General features: G+C 46.0%; 1 long non-coding RNA gene across 6 annotated transcripts in view; it reads left to right on the top strand.

The window, feature by feature from the left end:
- The window catches only part of LOC123034489, a 42,682-nt gene extending 27,350 nt beyond the window's left edge, over positions 1–15,332 (top strand). For 3 of the 6 annotated variants that reach the window (XR_006416774.1, XR_006416770.1, XR_006416771.1), the window contains 4 exons: positions 258–4,408; positions 5,930–6,234; positions 9,439–9,515; positions 12,525–15,332. This is a non-coding gene — a long non-coding RNA (uncharacterized LOC123034489). The remainder of the gene's footprint in view (positions 1–257; positions 4,409–5,929; positions 6,235–9,438; positions 9,516–12,524) is intronic. The other 3 variants (XR_006416775.1, XR_006416773.1, XR_006416772.1) reach the window with 3 other exon arrangements.
- Positions 15,333–23,078: the final 7,746 nt, after the last annotated feature.

Genomic DNA, 23,078 nt, shown 5'->3' with positions numbered 1-23,078 from the left:
TGAAGCACCTTCTCTTGGCAACTGAGCAACCCAAGTGCTTCTGGCAGTGCAGTCATGACACTGAAGGAGACTTGGGGCACAATCCAGGGCAATTTAGATAGAAAAAAGCCTACCACTCCCAGCATTCCTCACCAGCACCAAGAGCATGTTGGGAGTTGTCAGCCTTTATTCTGTTTAAATTTGTATACCATTCTACCATCACCACCACCACAACCATTATTACATTTACAACCTATCTTTTTTTTCCCTCTTGCTAGGAACCCAAGACGGCAAGGAGGCAGCGGATGAAGCATCAGAAGCCGCTTTGGCAAGTAGAAATTTAGAACTCTACTAGCAAAGACTTCAAAAGCAACTGCCAATTTTGGGTAACTAATTGAGAGCTGAGCCTGACATTCAAGACGGAGCACATTACAGGACTTGCAGCAAATGACTGCATCGACTATGGAAAACAATTAATTAGAGCCAACATCAAAGGACTTGAAAAAAGGAGGGATCCACCACTTTTGCAAGGAATGCAAGCTAAAAGCACAATCCTGTGGCTAGATGGCCATAGGAAGACTCAAAGTCCCAGCTCTGACCTTGGAAAAGCACTCAGAGGCCCTCCCGTCCCCTCCGCAGCAAGTGTGGTTCTGGCGGTTGGTCTTCCAACTTTGAAACTGTTCCTAGGAAGGACAGGGGTGAGGCTCCTCAGCTCCCCAAGCAGGACCTCAGCCTGTCCTCCTCACGAGCATGCGGGAAGTCCTTGGATGGCCATCAAAGTGTTTCATCAAAGCCCTTGGATGGCCATCAAAGGCAAGGGACCATGGAGGCAAACTGCCCTGCATGGAGGGCAGGAGGGCATGCTCCTCCTGCCCTCCATTGACTGCCTGAAATCTTACGAGTTTGGAGGGTTGCTGGCAGGCACACTGGATTGCAAAGCCCAAAATCTGCTAAATGTAATCAACCCCATGATCACGCAGTGCAGTGGCCGGTCACTGCATATGAGGCTGAAAGGTCTTTTAAGTCAAACCCTCGCTGTCAGCTGGGGGACCAGGGACCACTTATGCAGGTATGCTTACATATGCGCGCGCGCACTTCCATGCTTGTACACACATATTTAATACAGTTTTGGGGTTGCTGCGGGAAGGAAGTTGTTCTGACACTGGCTGTTGACAGAGTAATGGTGGAGTGCTGGACTGGAACTCAGGACATCCAGTTCTAGTCCCCGCTCAGCCCTGCAGCCCACTGAGTGGCTTTCAACCAGTCGCTGCCTCTCAGCCTAACCTGATAACAGGATAAAATTAAGAGGAAGAGACCCTTGTAAACCCCTCTGGGTTCCTTGCACAAGGAAAAAGGGCAAGGTAGAAATGCTATGTAGTAAGTACTCCTCACACTCATGTCCCCCCATTCCACTCACAAAGTGGCATGAGCCGTAACACGAAGAGGTCAGAGGGGCTGGCTGGCTTATCCACGTTCCATAAGCCAACTGCACAGGGCGGCCAGGCTGATGCCTCGGCTGCAGTGTTTGCAGAGCGTCTCCTGTTTCCGTTGTGAACGTCTCTCCTAAAATGCAGTTCCTATTCAGAAGAGCTTTAAAAAGCCTTCCTGCTGAAACACTGCAAAGAGATCTGACCCACCTGGCCAACGGCCTCCCCCGCGCACACATTAGTGCTGCACTACTAAATTGCTCGCAGGTGTGGATGCTCCTTGTTAGGCACGGCCACACAGGGGGAACTTTGGTTCCGGTTGCTGCTGTGATGATGACCTCCCTATTCACAGTAGAGCTTGTGGTCCTCCCTGCCTTGTCCTGGACAGGAAGTGGGTATAAAACATTTGTCTCTGGGCTAGTGCTTTGCCCCAGCAGCAAGGGCTCCAGCCTAGCTGCAGTGTTTGCGGCCTAGTTTGTGAGCCCCTTGGTGCTGACTCCCTGCTCATCAGCTGCCTCCAGATTATCTCTGCCAGTGTCAAATGAAATCGGCACCACTTCAGAGCAAGGACCTTGTGCAGCTGCCAGCCATTTGCACCTAGGCCACTGTGCTTCTGGTTTCTCAACTGGGCCAGCAGAGATTCCCATAGGGGCTGGGGCTGTCCCCACGTGGTTTGCAAGCATCAGGTATTCTGCTTGCCCTCTGCATAAAGCTTACTAAGAAATAAGCATTATAGTAAATGAGGAACCCTGATTACTTGGATGGCAGGGTTCTTAAAAAGGGCCTGGAAGAGCTTCTGCCAGGACAAGTGTCAAAGGCAGGCAGCTTTCCTCATCACTGCTGTCTTGCTTGTCCACCTGCCTCTTGCTGGGCTCTGACATGATGGTGAAGGAACTGCTGAGGCCACGATCTGCTCACTGGCTCTCTGCATGTTAAGCAAGCATGTGTGACAGGCCATGAGGAGCTGGGGACCATGGGGGGTGGGGGAGGCCAGTTCACTGACAGAAGGAACCCGCTGAAGCCACCACTGGGTTCTGCTGTTCTATAACACCACCTTCTTCAACCTGGCATCCTGTGCATGCGTTGCACAACTCCCATAATCTTCAAGTAGCTTGTTATGGAAATGAAACTGAGAGACATTTTGCTATGTGGAAAAGAAGTTTTGCTTCCAAGGAGGAGAAAAGAGCCCTTCTATCCAAACCAAGCATGTTCCTAACCACAGAGATGTAACAGGGAATTGAGAAGGGTATTACTGTATCAGCAACATATGTCCTGGCTTGAAAATGTAAGACTGTATTCTACTTACTGCTCCACAGATCAAACAAACCGATGACAAGCAGCACTTGATCTCCCAAGAAACATTAGTAGTCCTGTAAACATTCACATGTAGCAAGTGCTATGCTGTTAACATATTTAATACCTTTCCAAAACAGGGCCTTTCTTTAGTGGGAACCAGAACTCAAGCGCTATTTGGTGAGTGGGCGTTCCATGCCGAGGCATTCGTATTTCAAATCAAGGTTGCATGGCTGGAACAGTTGATGAAACCATCTGGCCTGAGAAACGAGGGTGCAGGCATGTGGAGCACCTGAACAATCATGAGGCAAACCAAGGGAGAAGCAACCAAGAGTCCTTTCATTTTCACAACAACCTTTTGAGGTAAATTAAGCCAAGAAATATGTCCGACCTAAGGTCAGCCAGCAACATCCTGGCTGAGTGAGCATTTGAACTTGAGTCTTTCCAGTCACAGAGGTTTTGGGAGAGTGCTCTTTCCCAGGTTGCTTCTAACCGTGAGAGCTGCTCCTGGCCCACCTCATGTCATGGTTCCAGTGTTGCTACGAGCAACAGGCAGCCTAATCCAAGAGCTTTCACAGCCATTGCCAGATGGCCTCGTGAGTGCCCACTGCTGCTCTGGCTGGCTTTTTTAGCGTCCCCCCACCCTGCTGCTTTGGCTGGAGCTGGGCAATTCCCTACAAGCTGGATCCGGCCTGATACTGCCATGCTCCCCGGTTCAGGTTCCAATGGAAACCTCAGGCTCAGGCCATGCTCTATCGGTACCCCTTTTCCTTCCTAAGTAATTTGGCCTCTGCTGCCACTAACCAGACCCCCTTTGAGAGAACAAAATAGCTGATGATCTGCCATGAACCAGCCTTGAGACTACAAAGCACCTAGCTGCTAAACACCCCCTTTAAGGCTTGTGCTAATGGATAGTTCCCATACATATAGTTTGGTTATGATTAATAGTTTTAATAAACTGCAGACAAAATTATTGCTAATCCTCTACAACCACTTTCCTCAAAGAATTTGCTAATATATACAATCTAATGGGAAACCAGAATATGTTAATATGCACAGAGGGAGGAGGAGGAGGAGGAGTCATCCATATATATCCAGCTAGGAGTAGAAGGAGATTAAGGGCACAGTCCTATCACCCCTGCTGAAGACTTGAAGGTTTATGAGCTTCCCATGCCAGCTGCAAGGCACGGCAGCTGCAATCTTTGCTGCCTCTCTGTCTCATGTCCTGCATTTTCTCCAGGCAGCCTTTTCAGCTATCTAGATTTAGGATCAAATGGTCTGGAGCTCCAGTTCAAAATGGCCACGTTCCACAGCCCCGGCCCTCTAACCCCTCCCTGCTCCCTGGCAAGCCCCTTTCCCCTGCTTGGAGCCCTCTTGCCTCCTGTGAGGAATAGTCAGCACAATTCTTTCCATGCTGGTTGAGGGGAAGGGATATTGGGCAGGGGCCAGTTTTGGAATCAGAGGACCTCAGTGCTCACACAATGTGAGGAGACTGCAGATTTGTGCACTAAGAGGACTTCTATAACTGTTCAGTTGTGTGGGGGAGAATTGAGCTTTTCGGCACCGAGAAATACTGTATCATTGTCATTTTCAAGGAAATAGCTGTTGCATTTTTTTTTTTTTTTTGCAAAATCTTTCAGTGCAAAAATACATGTTGCTGGATTATGATTACAATGCAAGGCAAGGCAATGGATATCAGAGGGCTCTTGGTGAGTGTCAAAACAAGTAGGTGGCAGGTGCTAGTTTATTTCTGGCTTGTCTCTGGATTTTCCATGTCCCTTGGTTAGACCCAAACCACTATCCTTTGTCCAGACAACTTACAGCAAACCTTTGATCAAGTCCAACTATTTATTTATTTATTTATTTATATCCTGCCTTTTTCCTGCTCAAGGCAGCTTACATCATTCTCCTCCATCTTATCCCCAAAACATCAACCCTAAGAGGTAGGTTGGGCTGAGAGTCTGTGACTGGCCCAAAGTCACCCAGTTGGCTCCATGGCTGAGCGGGGACTAGAACCCAGATCGCCTGAGTCCCAGTCCCACGCTCTTAACCACTATACCACACTGGCTCTTTAGAGTAAAAGGTGGGATATAAATGTAACAAATCATGAAATAAACATACATACATTTATGTGGGAAAGTCCTACTGAAGACATTGGAGCTTCTGAACAGTGATGCATAACGTGGTAATGTAAGGTCAGCCACCTCTGCCTCAGGTTGACCGATTACCTTTCCACACTGCCCCAAAGCCAAAGCTCTCTGTGCCATTCACAAAAATACAAGCCCTAAACACAACATGATAAAACTTAAGATACAGCCTTTCAATGTTTAATGCAGAACAGAACCAGAATAAAAGCCAACAGTGGTGTAAAGGTCTAAAAATTAGCAACTCGTTCAATAATAAAACTGAAGGACTTGCTATCAGGCAAAATATACAACAGTAGGTTAGAGACAACTGGATCAAAGTCCATTATTAGCTATCCAAACCTCACTGATCATTATAGCTTGATTCTTAGAAAATTTCTATGTCAGTGTAGCTTTATGCAGGCATCTATTATATCATCTCTATTGCATCTCTGACTTCCTGACTAATGCAATGTTATTTCGCCCTGAGACTTACAGAGAAAAGAGGTCATGCTGCATGGTCAGCCATTTTATTGAATGCTACTGAAAATTAAACAAATAATTTACAAGGCAGTACATCTCTTAAGATTCTGGAGCCATTGTTTCCAGGTCAAGGGTGAAGTGAGATCTACTCCATCCCATGCCTGTATATAATTAATGAATTAATACTGTGCCAGGAAGACAACTCCATTTGTGCTAACAAAATGATGTCATCAGTTTTCAGACATATCTGATGCTCATCTTAGCCAAGAGGATATGTGATCCAAGCACTTTTACTGTTATGTTTTAAGCCAAGAGACCAAGCGATTGACAACTGTGGGTTGTGGGAAAGACGCTGGGAGCAGGAGATGAGGGGGGACATCAAAAAGGATAGGTAAAAAGTAACCAATGCAATGCGGTCCTGTTGAGGTCTACTTGAGGGCCACTTTGCATGCTATGTTTGACCTCATGCCTCAGCATCTGTAAAAAGCTGAAGCTTTCACACACACATCCAGGCAGCTGCATCATGTATGCCAGAATTCCTGCAGCAGCTCTAGGGGGTCACCTGCCTCTCAGAAAAGGTATTTTTATATTTGGCACACTGTGTTTTCATAAATCTTTTGGCAGCAATGTTTCCACCCTTGCTTGGTTTCAAGAACACTGGGAGGAGAGCACAAGAGGGAGAACCGGAACAATAGCATGCACATACCAAACTCTCCTGATGGAGTGCGGGCAGACAGTGCATTCTTTTGCAGAACAGAAAGTGGCCTTCAAAACCCTATGGAACGAAACATTCTATCAAGTATCTGGCTTGCCATCTATCTTGGCATACAAGAGGCTAGAGACAAGCAGTGGGCTGCAAAAAAAGATGGATTGTTTCAATTACAGCTGCTCGGTTTCTTGTTGGCTGATGCTTTTCAGGAGGCACATGGGTGAGTGACTGTAATAGAACGCTTGTAATGGACTGTGTAAGGTTGAAAAAGCAAAATGAGTGCCCAAATATTACTGTGGTACATTAAAAAAAAGTAGGAGACTTTGATAGTTCATAAATAAGCCTTTGCACATGGTGAGTAAGCTCTGGGGAATTTTCTTGCCTGGGATTTCCGAAGCAGGCCTTTCTCTAAGGCTGTGATCCTGCACACTTGCTGTAAAGTCTCACGGAAAACAGTGGGGCCATTTCTGAGTAAACACAGAGGCTTGTGCTGCAAATTTTGCATTTTAAAATTTTTATTTAATAGATTTTAACCACTTACCACATCTAAAAAATATCTCTAAGTGGTTTATTAACATCACCCACCCACACACCTCTTCTGTTCTGTTCTCTGGTTCTTTTTTATATTTCCAGGATATAATGCAGAAGTTAACTACCTAGGGAGAAATAATCATTACTATTCGTGCAGTGTGCCTTAAAACATTTAGTGGTTCATTGCTCTGAAGATGCTCAGCCCAATCTAAATGCTAAGTACTGCTGGAAGGTGCCCGGCTGCATACAGGGAAGTCTCCAGGGTCGCTCCAGAAACAAGAGCAGCTGCCATCCAGGGCCCTGCAACTCCTGCACTGTTTTACCAAGCTTCAAGCATCAAATTATGTGGCCTGTTAGTGGACATGCTTTCAAATGGGGTTCCCTTTCCCTCTTCAAGTCCTCCTACTGAACTGATAATGGCACATTCAGGATATCACAGTTGGATGCAAACCATTCAGAATGCTTAGACTGATGACAAGGCACCATCCCCTTGCATGGCGTGTTGGACCCATGCTTCAGGGGAGCCGGGGTTCAAATCCTGAATCAGCCCATGAGGCTCACTGTGTACTCTTTACTTGGCCGTCATTTTTCACATTGACAATACAAAGTGGAGGAAGCTGTTGTCCTCCTAACCTATGGATGCTGCCAGAAGACAATGCCCGTCATCCCTGGTCACAGGCCATGTTGGCCGAGACTGATGGGAGATGAAGTTCAACATCACAGGGAGGGCCATAGCTTCCCACCCTGGACTAATAAAATGGGATAACTCTCCCATATGGCACCAAGAATTCCTGAATTACATGACTCATTTGCCAAAAGCAGCAAGTTGCGATGCTGGGCGTGGGGGCAGGAAGAAGAACTGCTGCCAGAACAGCAGGAGGCTGTGTGCCTTGTTCCTGATTCCATGATGTGGGAGGGAGAACGAGGAAGCTGCTTTGAGTAATGCATACAATGATGCAACCGTTTGCCTTTGCACTGTGTGAATCTCAAGGATGCTTGCAAGCAATCCCTGGTAGCTTTCTGGGTAGGACGATCTTGAACTAATGAGACTGGAGCTAGCCACAAATTGCACCTCTTGCACAACATACCTCAAACTGTTTTCCTCACTGGTTTGCATTACGGCATCTGCGTCTGGGCAACAATGATGTGATCCTGGACTCCCACCCTCGTCTGAGTGCAGACTGGGAAGCCAGTTGAGGGTTCTTTCCGTCTGAAACAGAAAGCTTCCCACAGCCAGCACCACGCCTCTCTTACTTTCAAACACGAGCTGCTGTATATGGGCGACTGGCTCTTCACTCATTTGGATCTGGGACATTTGATGTCCCTGGGAATAGCATGCTCCGGTGGCAAAACCACTTTCTTGATTTCTATGTGGGAAATGACAATTAGAGGGGCTCCATTCCATGCCTGCAACTGTCCAGGTGTGTTGATCTGGCAATCAGAAAATAGAAACACAGAAACAGAGAGAGTCAGAAGGGTCCTCCTGGGCCATCTAGTCTGACCCCTGGCTCCAGCCGGCCCTACTCATATCACGCCTACCATGTGCATGTCCAGCCTATCCTTGAACACCCTCCCTGAGGGGGCTTTAGCCGCTTATTGGCTACTCTACCTGAGGACAATTTAACAAGGGTCTCACAGAGGTTTTTCCCACTATGTCACCTTAACTGGAAACATTAGGGACTGAACTCAAGAGTTTAGCATGCAAAACATGTGTTCTGTCACTGACTATGGCCCTGAGTTATAGTGCTTGCTCTGAAAGAAGTGAGGTGCAGTGCTCAAAGGGTTCAGCACAGACTGGAGACACCTAGGCTGTAGTCCCCACTTGGCTATTAAGCTCACTGGGTGACTTTGGGGCAGTCACTGACTTGCAGCTTAACCTACCTCACGGAGTTGTGAGGATAAAGTGGAGAGGAGGAGATCCATGTTTCCTACCCCAGAATCTTTGTAGGAGAAAAGGTGGGCTATAAACGAACAAACAAACAAACAAGCACGCATACATACATATGTACAGAAAGAACATGGTGCAGACAGACATGGAACTGCATCATTGCCTCATGCAGAGGATGGTGCTCACCCGTGCAATGTTTCTCTTGCTGCAGTCAGGGCACCGGTTTTTAGATCAGGACCATGCAGAGTCACCATGGCTACATGCAAGGAGAGATCTCTACACACACCAAGCTCCACCTACTTTTACTAACACTTTCATCCTTAGATCGACTCCATCAAGTTCCTCCCAAGAAATGGCCCAGCAGGAGGCATGGATTTGCAGAAGGGGGAGGAGTCCCTAGGAGTGGAATGGAGTATACCAAAGAGCACCACAATGGCACTAAAGACCTAGATGGATGGGGGGCTCTGTCCAGGAGAGGCTCTGCAATATCTGTTGAGGTGGTTCAAGCACAGTTTTTCCTGCAAGCGGCTGGATAAGATAATTTGCAAAGCCCCCATCCTTCTCTTTGACTCTGTGACTTTTTTTTTTAAACTAAGTTAGGTCAACTGAAAGGCCAAGTAATTGCCCTCCCTCTCAATTCTGTGTAATTTGCCTAACTAAGGGTTTGAATGAAATCAATGCCTATAGTAATTTAGTAATTCCTGTCCTGATTTGGGGTGCTCAGCACTCTTTTTGGACTTGGACAGTTATGTTCAAATGCGGCATCAGACTGGAACAGGAGAGTAGTTGCCAACTATCACCATTGCCCAAAGCAAGTGAGTCGATGGTTCAGGGCCAGCCATGAGGATGAAATTCATCTTCTGGAGGGGTTCAGCCAAAGGTTAAGCAAATTTAAGGTTGATGGTTCTAAATAAGAGAATGAAGCATATACACCCAGCATGAAAAAGTCTAAGCTAAATGCTCTCTCCAGTTAACCAGTAGCATAAGCTTGCCTCTCTCAATCAGGTACATCTCAGACATGGAAGACTACATCTCCTATCATAACGGGCTGTCTAACACAAGGAAGGCCTTCACCAAAGCCAGTGAGTATTGTGCTTTGTGTTTTTAAAAACTGATGGGAACCATCCAGAGAATTCCAGCTGTTGGGTGGTTTAGGCATGAAGCAAATACACTCAAAATCCTTTTTATTTTCCCAGTATTTTAAATTTTAGTATTGTTTTTGCTGTTGATTTTATATATTATTTGTGATACTGTGCCTTATTTATTTTTGTTATCACTGCCCTGAGACACTGTAAAGGCCAGGAAACAAAAACTTTAAATAAATAAATAAATTCCTCCCTACAAAAATAAAATAAAATCAAACATGAACCAATTTCAACAAAATCATTCTATCAGAATATATTTATTCCTGTTCTTCTGAACTTAAATTATTGCCTGCAAGATGTTAAAAAACAATGTTTTAAAGGGCCACAACACAAACATCTTTTCTTCTACATTGTACTAACCCGCCTGTTGCATCTGCGGATTTCCCAATGTTTGCTAATCAGCTAGAAGTGGCACTCAATGCGACGATGGAGAGGTAATTAAAAAGCTGTTTCATTTGTCCCAACACATACAAATAGTGACCCTGGAGCCCTGTCAGTTTGCCAATGGAGCTCAAGAGCCACTTTTGGGGAGAGTTTAAGTCTTTTATTTTCTGTATTGTTGCCCTTTCCTCACTCCTCACAATCCTCTCGCTTCCCCAGCTCTGCTTTTCAGATGAAAGCTTTTTCATTTGTGTTGTAAAATGTCATACCCACAAAGACACGTATAGCCACTGCAATATTCAGTCAACCCAAACTTCTGCCGTACCCCAGCAGGTCAAAATGTAGGATATCCAGGGGTCCTACTTCACAGAGGTCAGTCCTCTATTTGAAATTGTTCTCCATGTGATCGACTGCCGGGCAAAACCTACTTTAAAGCCAATGAAAGTTAAGGAGAGAGAGCAGGTGAGGTGCTCACAGGTGCTGAGCCCCTGGAGAGCAGCCTGAGCAGACAGACATGAAGAAGATCGCCTGATCCATCTTTCCCACAGTGATGAGATATACTGCATTTCTATTCAATTTGTGCTAATTACTTCTACATCTGCATCAAAACATATAAATTAGCATATGCAGAATAAATCCTACCCCACTTTTGCTTATGTGAAAGCTTGTCACAAAAAGGAAGGAGAAGATCTCTTCTCATTCATCCCAGAGTGCAGAACACAGAATAATGAATTCAAGTTGCAACAAATCAGAATTCAGTCTAGATAACAGGAAAAATTTCCTAACTGGCAGAGCAATATGACAGTGCAACCAGCTGCCTAGAGAGGTGGTGGGCTCTCCCACATGAGAGGCATTCAAGATCAAACTGGCCAGTCGCGGAGTGGGCTGGTGTAACTGGGTGTCCTGCAGGAGCAGGGGGTCATTCATTCATTTGGAAAACTTATATGCCGCCCCATTCGCATAAGCCTCGGGTTAGACCTTCAGGGTTAGACCTGAAGGCTTTCTTGGCCCCTTCCAACTCTGCTATTCTACGATTTCTTGCCTCTTGGTGATATGTCAGGGGCCACCCTAAGGAGAGGAGAGGCCTCCTGGAAAGAGGGACGTGGAACTTCATATGCAGGGCTTGCCCCAAATATATCTGGTTCCATCTACTCTGTCCTCAGACCTTGTCACACTTAGCAGATGGTCAGAAGAGGAATGGCACCTTTGCAGAACAAATTGGGGGCCCTGCACAAGTGGCTCTTGCTCCCATGACTACAATCTGATCAGAGCTGGAATGCACTCAGTTCATACTGCACAGCTGGCGCAGCTCCCAGTGCATGGCTTGGCTCAATCCTGTGGGAGACCTAGAACATAGAAAGCTGTGTGACACCCACTCAGACCATTTTCCTATCTAGATCCTTTTCCCGTAGTGCGCTGGATCTCCCTTCTGCCACAGGCAGGGACCTCCTGTGAGAGGAAGGCCTCCTCTCGTGGAAGGCCTCTCCACCCAATTTGGGGAGGTTTTCCCTCTCCCCTGGACACATTTTGGGTTACCCCATGCAGCGGAGCTTCCTGATTCTGCTGCATTCCAGGGGGCCTGAGGAACGGTCAGGAGAGGAGTAGGCAAGTCCACTTCCAGCAGTGCAATTGATCCAGGTCAAATTGGCACCCAACCCACTGTCTCCTCTGGCTAGCAACAGTTTCTCTGGGCTCTGAGCATCAACTTGTCATGTCACCAGCTGCCTACACTTTTTTATGGAAGTGAGAGGCCAGGGATAGAAGCTGGCTCCTATATGTTCTCCCACTGACCTATGGTCACTCTTCCAACAGAGGGTCTCTTATTTGCAGATGTCTGCTCTGAAGGGCACTTACTCCTTGCTATTGGTATATGGTTTTCCTGACTGCATCGTCAGGAAACCCTTTCCATGTTGCCCCATCAATTAGGAACCTTTTCCAACTGGAATAAAGTTCTAGGGTTCACACACAGCTCACATAAGGCACTGGCCAGGCCTCACTGTTTCCCTGTGGAAGTCAGGGGTACACAACCCACCTGGCACCAGTGCTAGCAACAGAAACGCCAGGCAGTGCTGTTTCGGCAGCGAATGCACGGGGTTGGCTTGGCAGGCCTGCAGGGATGGCTGGGTGGCTTTTGTCAATGAGTCTGCAAATGATTGTCAATGCAGGGCACATCCCACACTGCCGTGAACAGACATGCACAGGAAGTTGCCTTATTCTGGGGCAGTCCATCGATCCACCTAGCCCAGTATGCCCTACACTGGTGGGCAGCAGCTTTCCAGGGCTTGCCTTTCCTGGCCATCAACTGAATCTGGGCCATTCTACATGCAAGCCTGGGCTCCCCCATCAAGCTACGGCTCTGCTCCCAATCATTGCACCATCAGTGGCACATGACAGCCCAGTACTGAGAGAGGCAGGCAGGTCACTGAGACATCCCATATTAACTTTCATCGTTCCCCAGAACAAAGTTTGAAAGCCACCAGTGAATGAACAGAGGGAATGTGACCTCTGTTTTTTGCTGACTGTTTGCCACTGCCTTGTTCACGTTTTCCATTCATTCCCATCCAGGGCCATGAAAGCTCCAGCCAAGCCGAAAGGAACACGCCTGCAGAAGTTATACAGCCTCTCGTGTGAAAGAGCTGCTCAGATACTTGATTTGTCACAAGGTCTTACTGCAAAGTTCTGTTTCATCTGGAGTCTAGAGGTGAACATGGAAAACCACAAATAGATAGCTCAGCGCCCCCCCCCCATTTGCCATGATACCACTGATGCTGTACCCATCCTACTGGCTGCAAGCATACTTGGGAAGGACAGCCTTCCCAATCTGGCAGCCGCTGGATGTGTCGGACAACCACTCCCACATATATGGTAGCCAAATTCCCACCATACCCGGCCAGTGTGGACATTGTCTGCATTGTTTGGACCAATAGGAGTTGTAGTCCAACACATCTGGAAAGTGCCAGGCTAGGGAGAGTGCAGGGATCCAAAATGAGCTTGCCCATTGCCTACTCCACCACTGGGAAGTTATGACACCTGTTAGGAAAAAGAATACACAGCCAAATAAAAGAGAATCCCTGAATGGAATCTAAGCAATTGATGTGTCTCAAAGCAGGAAGTGTTCAGACTCAAATGCAAAGTCCATCAGAATTTTCCTAGGCTGAAGCAAGTGATAGCTAACAGTACCTTTTGAAGTAGAGCTAAAAGTCACCTCCAAAACTTCCACCATGCTCTAGTAACCCAAGGGGAAGCAGAAGAAAGGGGTGCAATTCTGCAGGTAGGAACGAGCTTGCTCTTGACTGGGTAGAGTCAGCAGGGGCAGGAAGCAAAATTTTCCCTGGACACCAAAATAGACTTCTTTGATTTATATCCAGCCCTTCCTCACAAAGAGCTCAGGGGCTGCTGACAGCCTTGGTATAACATACATCATATAGATGACACCATCATAATGCCAAAGTCACAAAAATGTGATGAAACACAGTGAAAGTGCCCTTCTGACACACCGTTTGCCATAATTCCAGAAGTTTACTAGTATTTAAAAACAACAGTGCTGCTGAGGAGGAGAGGAAGGAACATTCTGCTAAAGGATAAATAGCAGAATCTGAGTAGCATGAGGTATTTTTTCCCCACAGCACATAGTTAACGATGGAATTCAGTTCCACGAGATGCATCAGCACCAAGGCAGCGAGAAGAACTGACCTTTTGTTCTGGCGTGCTGCCGTCCTGTGATAATTCCTGCTGTGATCGTTCGTTCACTTGCAACATGAAACAACTGGGGGGAAGGGGGGCAGGCTGAAAACCTCCTGGGTCTTATTGTGCAGGGAACATTTATAGTGTAAATGTGTATTTATAGTATACAGTGCCAGTGTGGGATGGTTGTCAGGGTGTTGCACTGGGACCCTGGAGATGCGGATTCTAATCCCTGCTCTGCCATGAACGTTCTGGGTGACTTCAGGTCAGTCACTCATTCTCAGCCCAGCCTGTCTCGCAGGGTTATGATAAAACGGAACCATGGAAGTCACCTTTAGTTCCTTACAAAAGGAGGAAAAATAGGAAATGAATGCAATGGAATACAAACAATAATTTATGAATTCCTGTGAAGGCCCCAATTCCCCCTAATTCAAGCAACATCTAATTCTTTCTGATAATGGCACCAGCAGTCTTCTGATTCTGGAAGCCCTCTTCCCTAATGCATAATTTAGGAAGACTAAGTTGATTTCTGTTGAGTTAGATCCTACAGTGTATATATACTGTGCTATGGTTGCCCAGGGGTAGTCTAAATTTTACTGCTTCATAGTTAGCAAATTGCCATTTTTTCCTTTTGTTTTTGGCATGGCTACTGCCTAATTTGGCAGCCAGACAATGGCAGGATTGTTACCTGCAGCAGCAACTAAGAGGGTGTGTCAAAGTAACTCCCAGACCCTCTGAAGTTGCCCACCCATGAGCTAGTGGAATCCTGTTGCACTAGCAAGCACTACTGACATTGCACAAGTGATCATTACCGCTAGTGTAACATCAATCACAAGAGTGCAGCGATTCTTTTGGACGCTTCTGTATTTTGAATCCAAAATAGGGGTGCATTTTTTTCAAATATTCCACTGATAATTGAGACTAGAGAAAAGCTGTCACTCCTAAGTGCCAGTACTGAAATGTTCAAGAATTTTAAGGCATGTGGGTGACCACGCATCAGGCATTTTTCCAGCCCTCTTGCCAAGCCATGTGTGACTCTGGTTCCAGCCTCAACTTGCTATTTTAACCTGCTTTGGTTTGTATAGCTGTTTTACCTACCTTTTAATTTAACAGTTGTGATTTCCCCCCCTCAGTTTTGTAAGCTGCCCTGAAAATGGACTCATTGAAACACAGAGTATAAATAAGTTGAATAAATAAATGGTTCCTGTTTTTTAGAGATGCTACAAAAATATTCATAACAACAACATAACAGCATCTTAGTATCAGCTGCATGAAAATCTGCAAGATAACAGATATGTTTAATGCACGTGAAAAGTTCTACCTTGAGATGATGCAGTAAAATGCAGGTTCTGTTCTCAACAAGGTCATCTTAGCCCAGTTTGCCCAGTTTGGTACCTTCCAGATGTGCTGGCTACAACTCTGGTCAAGGGAGCTGTATTCCAACACATCTGGGAGGAGACCTGGTTGGTGAATGCTACCAGAAACCCACTGGTATAGAAAAATGCTCTTTCATATTTGTTTCTATCCCACTTAATATCTCGGAGGAAGATGATATGAATGGGTAAAATCTTTGCTAAAGGAAAATTATTGGAGGTGTTGTGAGAAACAAGTGGAGCAAATTGCTTAGCTGCACATTTCTGCTTCACTTCTGCAAGCAGGGGACCTGAACCTAGTCCTGAATGGGATTGCACTCCCTCTTAGGGACAAGGTCCGCAGCTTGGGAGTGCTCCTCGACCCAGAGCTTTTACTGGAAGCTCAGGTGACAGCAGTGGCAAGGAGTGCTTTTCTTCAGCTGATCCATCAGCTGCGCCCCTACCTGGAGAACGACTGCCTGGCGACAGTGACACACGCGTTGGTGACTTCCCGACTTGACTTCTGTAACGCGCTCTACATGGGGCTGCCCTTGAAGACGGTCCAGATACTTCAATTGGTTCAAAATAGAGCAGCCAGGCTGCTGACGGGGACTGGGCGTTAAGTTCACATGACTCCAGTTCTCCGTCAGCTTCACTGGCTCCCCATTGAAGTCTGGGCCCAATTCAAGGTGTTGGTGATGACCTATAAAGCCCTTAATGGATTGGGTCCTGGTTACCTGAAGGAGCGCTTACGTCCATATGTGCCCGCCTGCCCCTTGAGATCAGCAGGAGAGGCCCTTCTCCGGGAACCCTCCGTGAAGGACATTAGGAGGGGAAGTACTCGGAGGAGGGCTTTCTCTGCAGTGGCGCCCAATCTATGGAATGCGCTCCCCAGAGAGGTCCGCCTGGCGCCGTCGTTATTCGTTTTTCAGTGCCAGGTGAAGACCTTTTTATTTAAACGTCATTTTAATTGTTAATTTAATTGTTAATATTATTTATTTATTTTATATCCTTGGCCAGGTCGACTCAAATTATATTGTTTTTATCTTGTGATTATTTATTTCTTGATGTGAGCCGCCCCGAGGTTTCGGCGAATGGGGCGGCATAGAAGCTTCCTAAATAAACAAAATAAATAAATAATCCAGTCCGGCTCATGTACTCAGCACCTGTGCCAGGCTGCCTTGCTCCCCAAGGGGGAACGGTGACTTTGGAGCCAGGATGGGGTTGCAGGCAGTTGCAGAAGCTCAGCCAGTGGTTTCCAGGTGTGGTTAATTCTCGGAAAAGGCCCAAATTACCTCACACTTGTTATTCCTGTCTTCTCCCTAGCACTATTTGGGGGAATGGCACAGAATTTCAGGGTGAGCAGCCTTCTGTTCACCCACCCCTAAAACTGATCTATGGACAAAGACAGCAAAGAGAAGCAAAGAAGCTGATGAGCCCCTGCCCTCATTTCAGCAGTTATTTCTGGGAAGAATTTTCTCTGTAGAGCTGAATTTGACAAGCCTGTTGAAGCTCTTTCTCAGATTCAGTTTCACCTCCACAGAAAGGAGCATCTCCCAACTCTCAGTGTAATCCCATATAATGTGGCAGTGGCCGGGCCGGGGGGGGGGGGGACTCTTATAGCAGCTCTCTTTTTAATATGACTTTAATAAATTGTATGCAAAGTGTCCCAGCCTTATCCCAATCAGCTGAGGAAGCCCCCTCTCCTGTACAACTCCTTCATGGATGAGGTGAAATTAACCCCTTTAATTTCCCTTCTACCAATGTGGGATGCTTTTGGGAAATTGTGCAGAAGGGAGGAGACTGTCAATTCGGTTGCTGGTCCTGCAAACCAATGGCCAGTGTGGTCTGGTGGTTAGTGCTGGACTGGGGACCAGGGTGCTCCAGGATCCAGTCCCTGGTTGGCCGTGAGGCTCACATGGTGACTTTGGATCAGTGACTCGCTCTCAGCCCAAGCTACCTCACAGGGTTGTCGCTGTGAGGATAAAATGGAGCCATACAAGTCACCTTGGGCTGCTCAAAAGAAGAAACAGGTGGGATGCAAATACGATGTGATAATTGTGAATCATGCACAGTGACAGAGGAGCCATTCAAGACCAGCAGCTAGCACAGAAACTTGCACAAGCAAAAGGAAAGGAACAGAGACACGGATGTTTTTGTTTTAGGGCACAAACCGCACACACATGTATTCAGAACTTGCCCGGAAACATTGTGGATAACCAAGGCACTTTGCGGAGTTTCCACGGATATCTGACATCATACTTCAGGACAGTGGAAATTCTTTGATAATAAGGAAACAAGTTTAGCACTTCTCTATTTTTACTGTACTTTCCAGATTACACAGGGAGAACTGAATTTGACAATAGCAACTGGAAGCTCTAAATCACCAGTCCTGCCCACATAATATCAACTTAAACATCATGGACACAGGGTCCTCCCTTTGAACTTCACGTTCTATGTCAAATGCTCCTTGTTTGAAATTGTTATTTTCTAAATCATTCAATGGCATTGAAGGGTATTTAGTGGCATGAAGCAGCATTTATGTCAGCAACTTTAACATATCTAGTTGTACTAAAATTGTTCTCGATGTTTATTTTTTGGTGGGGAGTTGTGGTTTGGAAGAAATATGTATTTCTCTGCTATTTGATTGTATTTGTACATTGTGTTTTATGTTTCTTGTGAACTGTCTAGACAGCTCTGGCTATCAGCCTGTACAGAAATGAAATATTAAGAATCTTCCTCATCTTTCTGCAAGACCTTCATGGGCCTGTTTTACTTAGCTGTGATACAGCATCTGTAGCTTGCAGCATGGCTCAGCATTTAGCATATAGAGTTTGGCTGTGGGAAACTCAGGTTCAAATGTTTGCCATGAAGGTTACCGAGCTACTGCTCCTTGCTGCCGCTGTGGAGCTCATGGGCATCAATAAAGAAATGAGACTTAGGTGCACGCTTGGACAAAAATCAGCCACTTCAACTTCCTCTGTTCTCCACCTTCCTAAGAACAGGCTGCTGAAATCTCTTCTGACTCATAATCCAACCAGAAACCCAATTTCTGATGTAATACTTGAAACACATCACAATCTTGCTGTATTTCCTAACATCCTTGGGAAGCAGAGTATGGAGCTAGGGACCTTGTGAGCCAACTAAACAATTTCCCAGTCTCCACACATCTATGTTTTTAATTGGTTCATTATGCACTAACATCTTCAAGCAGGGCTTCTCACAGTGGCTATTCAGGAGACAAGGAAGGCACTAATTGAGCTTTGGAAATGCCATTCAATGAAATGAAAAATGAATAAGCTTTCCTTCTTGTCACAGGCAATGAACAAAGTGGACGGCAAAGTGAAAGGAATAGTTACCCAGAAACTTGTGGCATAGTGTCCATTACCCAAAACAAAGGGTCCTTTCTAACATGGCCTCTTGTCCTGTATTCATGTGAACTGGACCCTTGTTCTCAGCTTTGACTGGTATGTACTTATTTATTTTGTACAACCAAGGTTTTATTTATTTGGGGGTGCATGTAAGAGAGCCAGTGTTGTACCATGGTTAAGAGCGTGGGGCTCGGACTCAGGTAAACTGGGTGGATGGAGCCACTCAGTGATGTTGGGCCAGCCACAGGCCCTCAGTGCAACCTACCTCACAGGGTTGTTGCTGTAGAGATAAGACTGGGAACAGGAGGATGAGAATGATGCAAGTCACTTTGTGTTCTTTGTAAGAAAAAGCCAGGATAGAGGTCAAATAAATAAGTGATGTAAGAACTGGTTGAAAATGCAAAGACTGCAAATCAAAGGAAAAGAATTCTACGCACACACAAGCACACAGAGGTCTTGCCTCACTGCCAAGCATCAACCAACATTAAGTAGTAAAGTTCAAAGTTAATATGAGAGATCCATGAAGAGGTCCCTGATCAGCCTCTTGGTTCATTTAGCACACCTAGAGGTTGTGTGTGGGCATGTGCATATGTGAAACAGAGAGAGAGAGAGAGAGACAGAGAGAGAGACAGAGAGAGAGAGAGAGACTAATGTCTCCCCAAGCAACTGCCCATTCCTTTAGAGCAGGGGTCCTCAAACTTTTACACCAGGGGGCCAGTTGAAAGCTGCTGGTGCTGGGTGTGGGCCAGAAAGGTGGTGCCAGTGGTGCGCGCGGGCTGGCTCAGGGGCTGGGGTGGCACGTGGGGGTGCGCATGCTGAGGCGGGGCGCATGTAGCGAGGTGAGGCGCCGGCAGGGGCAGGCATGTGCCACGAGGCAGGCGTGCGAGGCAGCGGGTTGCTCACTTGGAGATCATTTTCTGTGAACAAGCAAACGGCTACCTCTCTGTGTGCGGGGCGAGGTGGGCTGCGGCAGGCACGCGCGTGGGCGTGGATGCATGCCCAGTGGGTCCAAATGGGCATGGTGGGCAGGATAAATGGGCATGGCGGCTGGACCCAGCCCCCGGGCCAGAGCTTGAGGAACCATGCTTTAGAGGAAGACTGGCTTACTACTTTTAGCATGTTGGCCTAACATGCATTGTCTGTGCAACTGAATTATCACATCAGTCCCAGTTGGGAACCCCTTCAACATGCTTCTCATATAGACTGCGAAACATCTGGAAAGGTGCGTTTGTTGCAGTACTACTGGACTTCAAATTATCCCAGAGGAAAGAAACACACATTTTTCTGCTGTAGCATTTGATTGAAAAAAAAACAAAACAAAACCACAGAAGATGTGATTGTGACCTTTGGACAAAACCAGCTATATCTTTAAGCCCTCCCTTAGTAAACTGGCATTTTGCTTTTCTATTTGCATTTTAAACCCAATTATCTTGAGGGTTTGTTAAATTGATAAAAATGAATATGAAGAGTGACAAACCCGCCCTACCTTTGCAAAGGTTTTTAAATCTGTGTCCTTGCACTGATTTCTCCAGTTATTTTGTTTTATCCTGAAGTGTAAATTTCATACGCACACATAAATAAAGACACATAGCTAGCTCGATGTCTGAAATACAACAACAATCTTAAAAATCCATTGGAAAAACAGTGGACTGGAACACTAATTATCAAGCCATTATGCATGTATATGTATTTGAGACACATCTTCTTCATATTTTAAAAGCAAAACATGAATGAAAATTCTGCAAACTGAAAACAAATATGACATCATTCCAGGAATGCTTGTGCAATGATTAAAGCAGATAAAGCAGCTTGACAAGTACACAGATCATAAAAATGTTTATGTAGCTAATCTGAACAGTAGGATTAGGTGACAATTTTATTCCCTGTAGAGTAATGACTGAATGGAATACCAAAAATGAAAATAAAAAGCAGCTTCCTATCCTTTTATGTCGGTTGTCATAAATGTGTGTGTGCGTGTGTGTATTTAAATGGGGTAATATGAGATAAGCTTTTTTCTTTTTTTTTTTGGAAAATCATCTTAAAAGCAGTCTTGGGACATTAAACATTGCCTGATAAAATACTTTAGAACATTAAGTGAACATTGTAAGCTGAAGGGTGATAAACATCCGAAGCTGAACTCCACTGACACTCCAAGATTTATTCATTCTTTTGCACAGCACAAGAATTACATGAGTATTCAAATATTCAGTTTGCTTGACATGACAACCCATCATGGGTAACTAGCCATGATGAGCTGTTGTATCATCTGAACCCAGACCCTTTCCTGTAGGGTGGCTTATTTTTCAGCAACAAGTCACCCTGACAATTCATGGTTTGTTCTGGGAGTTGTGTCATCTGAATGTGGAAGAGCAATTTCATTGTGGGTTACGGAGATCAACTAGCAAACTAGTTGGTGAGAGTGGAAGAAAGCAATGTCCAAGCAGCACTCCAGGGCAACCATCACTGGTTCACCATGCTTTGTGTGGGGAACTGACAAAATTGTGCAGTTGTGTTTGCTATTTTTCCACCATCATCATTACCAGTGTTTCACAGGTGCAGAAGTGTACACTTGTGGCTGTCCAGCAAGATAAGTCTACTCTAGTCAATTGCTTTGTATGTTTCAATTGTCAAAGAAAACTGCAGAGTATGGAACATTCATGGACACTGACAAGGCAAGAACACACATAGTCAATTTGTGTGCAGTTGCTAAGGACCAAATGGAAAAGGGTCATGATCAGAGCAGGAAGGGGAAACAAGACTGGTTCTACCCTAAATCACTGGCTGGAGCACTGAGAGGGAAGAAGCAGTAGGACAAGCCACAGTAAGCCTAATCAACTGTTGGGCACACCATGGGCTGCTCCATATGCAATCAACCCAATGCGGCCTACTTGTGGTATGCAGTAGCATGATGTGCAACGATGGCCTTAACATTATTATGACTGGTAGGACAAATGCAGACTTCCCCTACTTGGTGCCCCTCCAGATGTGACAGACCACAACTCACACAATTTCCAGTCAGCATAGTCAAGATCCACTCTGGCTGAGAAAGATGCATGTTATAGCCTAACACATCTGGAAAGGCACCAGGCTAGACCTACGTTATGCATTTCTGCAGCCACCATTTTGGTTTTCTTGCGCAACATAATCTGGCTTTTGCTTAGGTAAGCAGTTTGACCATTCATCTTCCACTCATTTAGCCCAGGTACAGTGCTTGGCGACTGGCATCAAAAGCACATTCCCAACCATCCTTTCTCACCCTTTGCCCCCAGATCCTTGATAATAGAGTCAGAGGATGGGAGGAACACATGAACAAGACACACTAGAATCCCTCCCCTTTCTGCAACTCTATTTTGAATCATCTGAAGTATCCAGACTGTCTTCAAGGGCAGCCCCACATAAAGCGTGTTACAGAAATCCAACTGGGAAGTAACCAATGCGTGTATTACTGTTGCTAGGCAATCCTCCTCCAGGTAGGGATGCAGCTGATAGATTAGCTGAAGCTGGAGGAAAGCGCTCCTTGCCACCGCTGTCACTTGGGCTTCCAAGGACAGCTCCAGGTTGAGGAGCACTCCCAAGCTGCGGGCCCTGTCCTTTCGAGGGAGTGCATCCCCGTCCAGGGCAGGGCCCAAGTCACCTACCCAGGAGCTCAAATCACCCACCAATAGAACCTCTGTCTTATCTGGATTGAGCTTCAGTTTATTGGCCCTCATCCAGCCCTTTTTGTCTGCCTCCATCTCCCTCCCATCTATTCCCAGAATATTTTCAGGCAATGCAAAGCAGCCTCTCCTGAAAAGGGCCCAGGAGACCAGCAGAAGGAGAAACTGAGAAAAGCGGGGCATACAAGGGAGAGAAGGAGGAAAGACTCTTGCCTTATCATGTCAATTTCTTATTGCCTTTGCTTCACTAAGTTAACTTCTTTTGGGGCTACCATGTGCTGGGTGCTTAACCTGAGTGTTGAGCCCTTTTTCTTGCATTAAGCATTTCTGCCTAAGAACATTTGGAATTGCGTGTAACATCTGGTAGAAAATGCAATACCAACTGGGCTGAAAAAATGATTGGACTGAGGAGCATTTGTTGTATCAACAACTTTATAGTTCCATAGCTCAGTAGCATGCAACTACTTTTGCATCTAGATAGTCCCCAGCATCTCCTGGTTGGACTTGTGGACAGTGAGGGGAAAATATGCAGCTCCAAAGAGTTAGAGTAACTCTGGGGTGTCAAAGCTCTTTCCGCCTGAAAGCTGAATTCTCTTTCAGATGAGCTCATTGGGGGGGGGGGGGGGCAGTCCCATGGTGAGCATGGCCAAAGGCAAATGAGGCCGAACTGAAGACAAGAAGAACATGGGCACAAGTGCCAGCATATTTTAACTTAAAGCTTCTTCTGCTGGGAACTAAGGTAGGAGGATTCACAAACACTGTTAACCCACAAAAGGCTGGTGGTTAGAGGAAAGAGTATGGGGCAGGGGATGGAGGGTGGCCCTCTGAGAACCTGGCAGGGCCAGACTGGGACTCTAGAAGGGCCATATGTGGCCCCCAGGCCTGATGTTCTGCATCCCTGTGGTAGAGAATACCAGGCTTCTTTTGCATTTTGTACAGCAATTAGTATCTGTATTTTATATTGCATTTTATGTGCTGCACAGAGAACATCAGCTATTGACCAGTATAATGATAACATTAATCATGTTAATACAGCCAGAGTGGGTCGATAATTTG

The sequence above is a fragment of the Varanus komodoensis genome, unplaced genomic scaffold (assembly GCF_004798865.1).
Source record: "Varanus komodoensis strain SLA01 unplaced genomic scaffold, ASM479886v1 scaffold6_4, whole genome shotgun sequence".
NCBI lineage: Eukaryota > Metazoa > Chordata > Lepidosauria > Squamata > Varanidae > Varanus > Varanus komodoensis.
The sequence above is the reverse complement of the archived record's forward strand: the minus strand, read 5'-3'. Positions and strand labels throughout refer to the sequence as shown.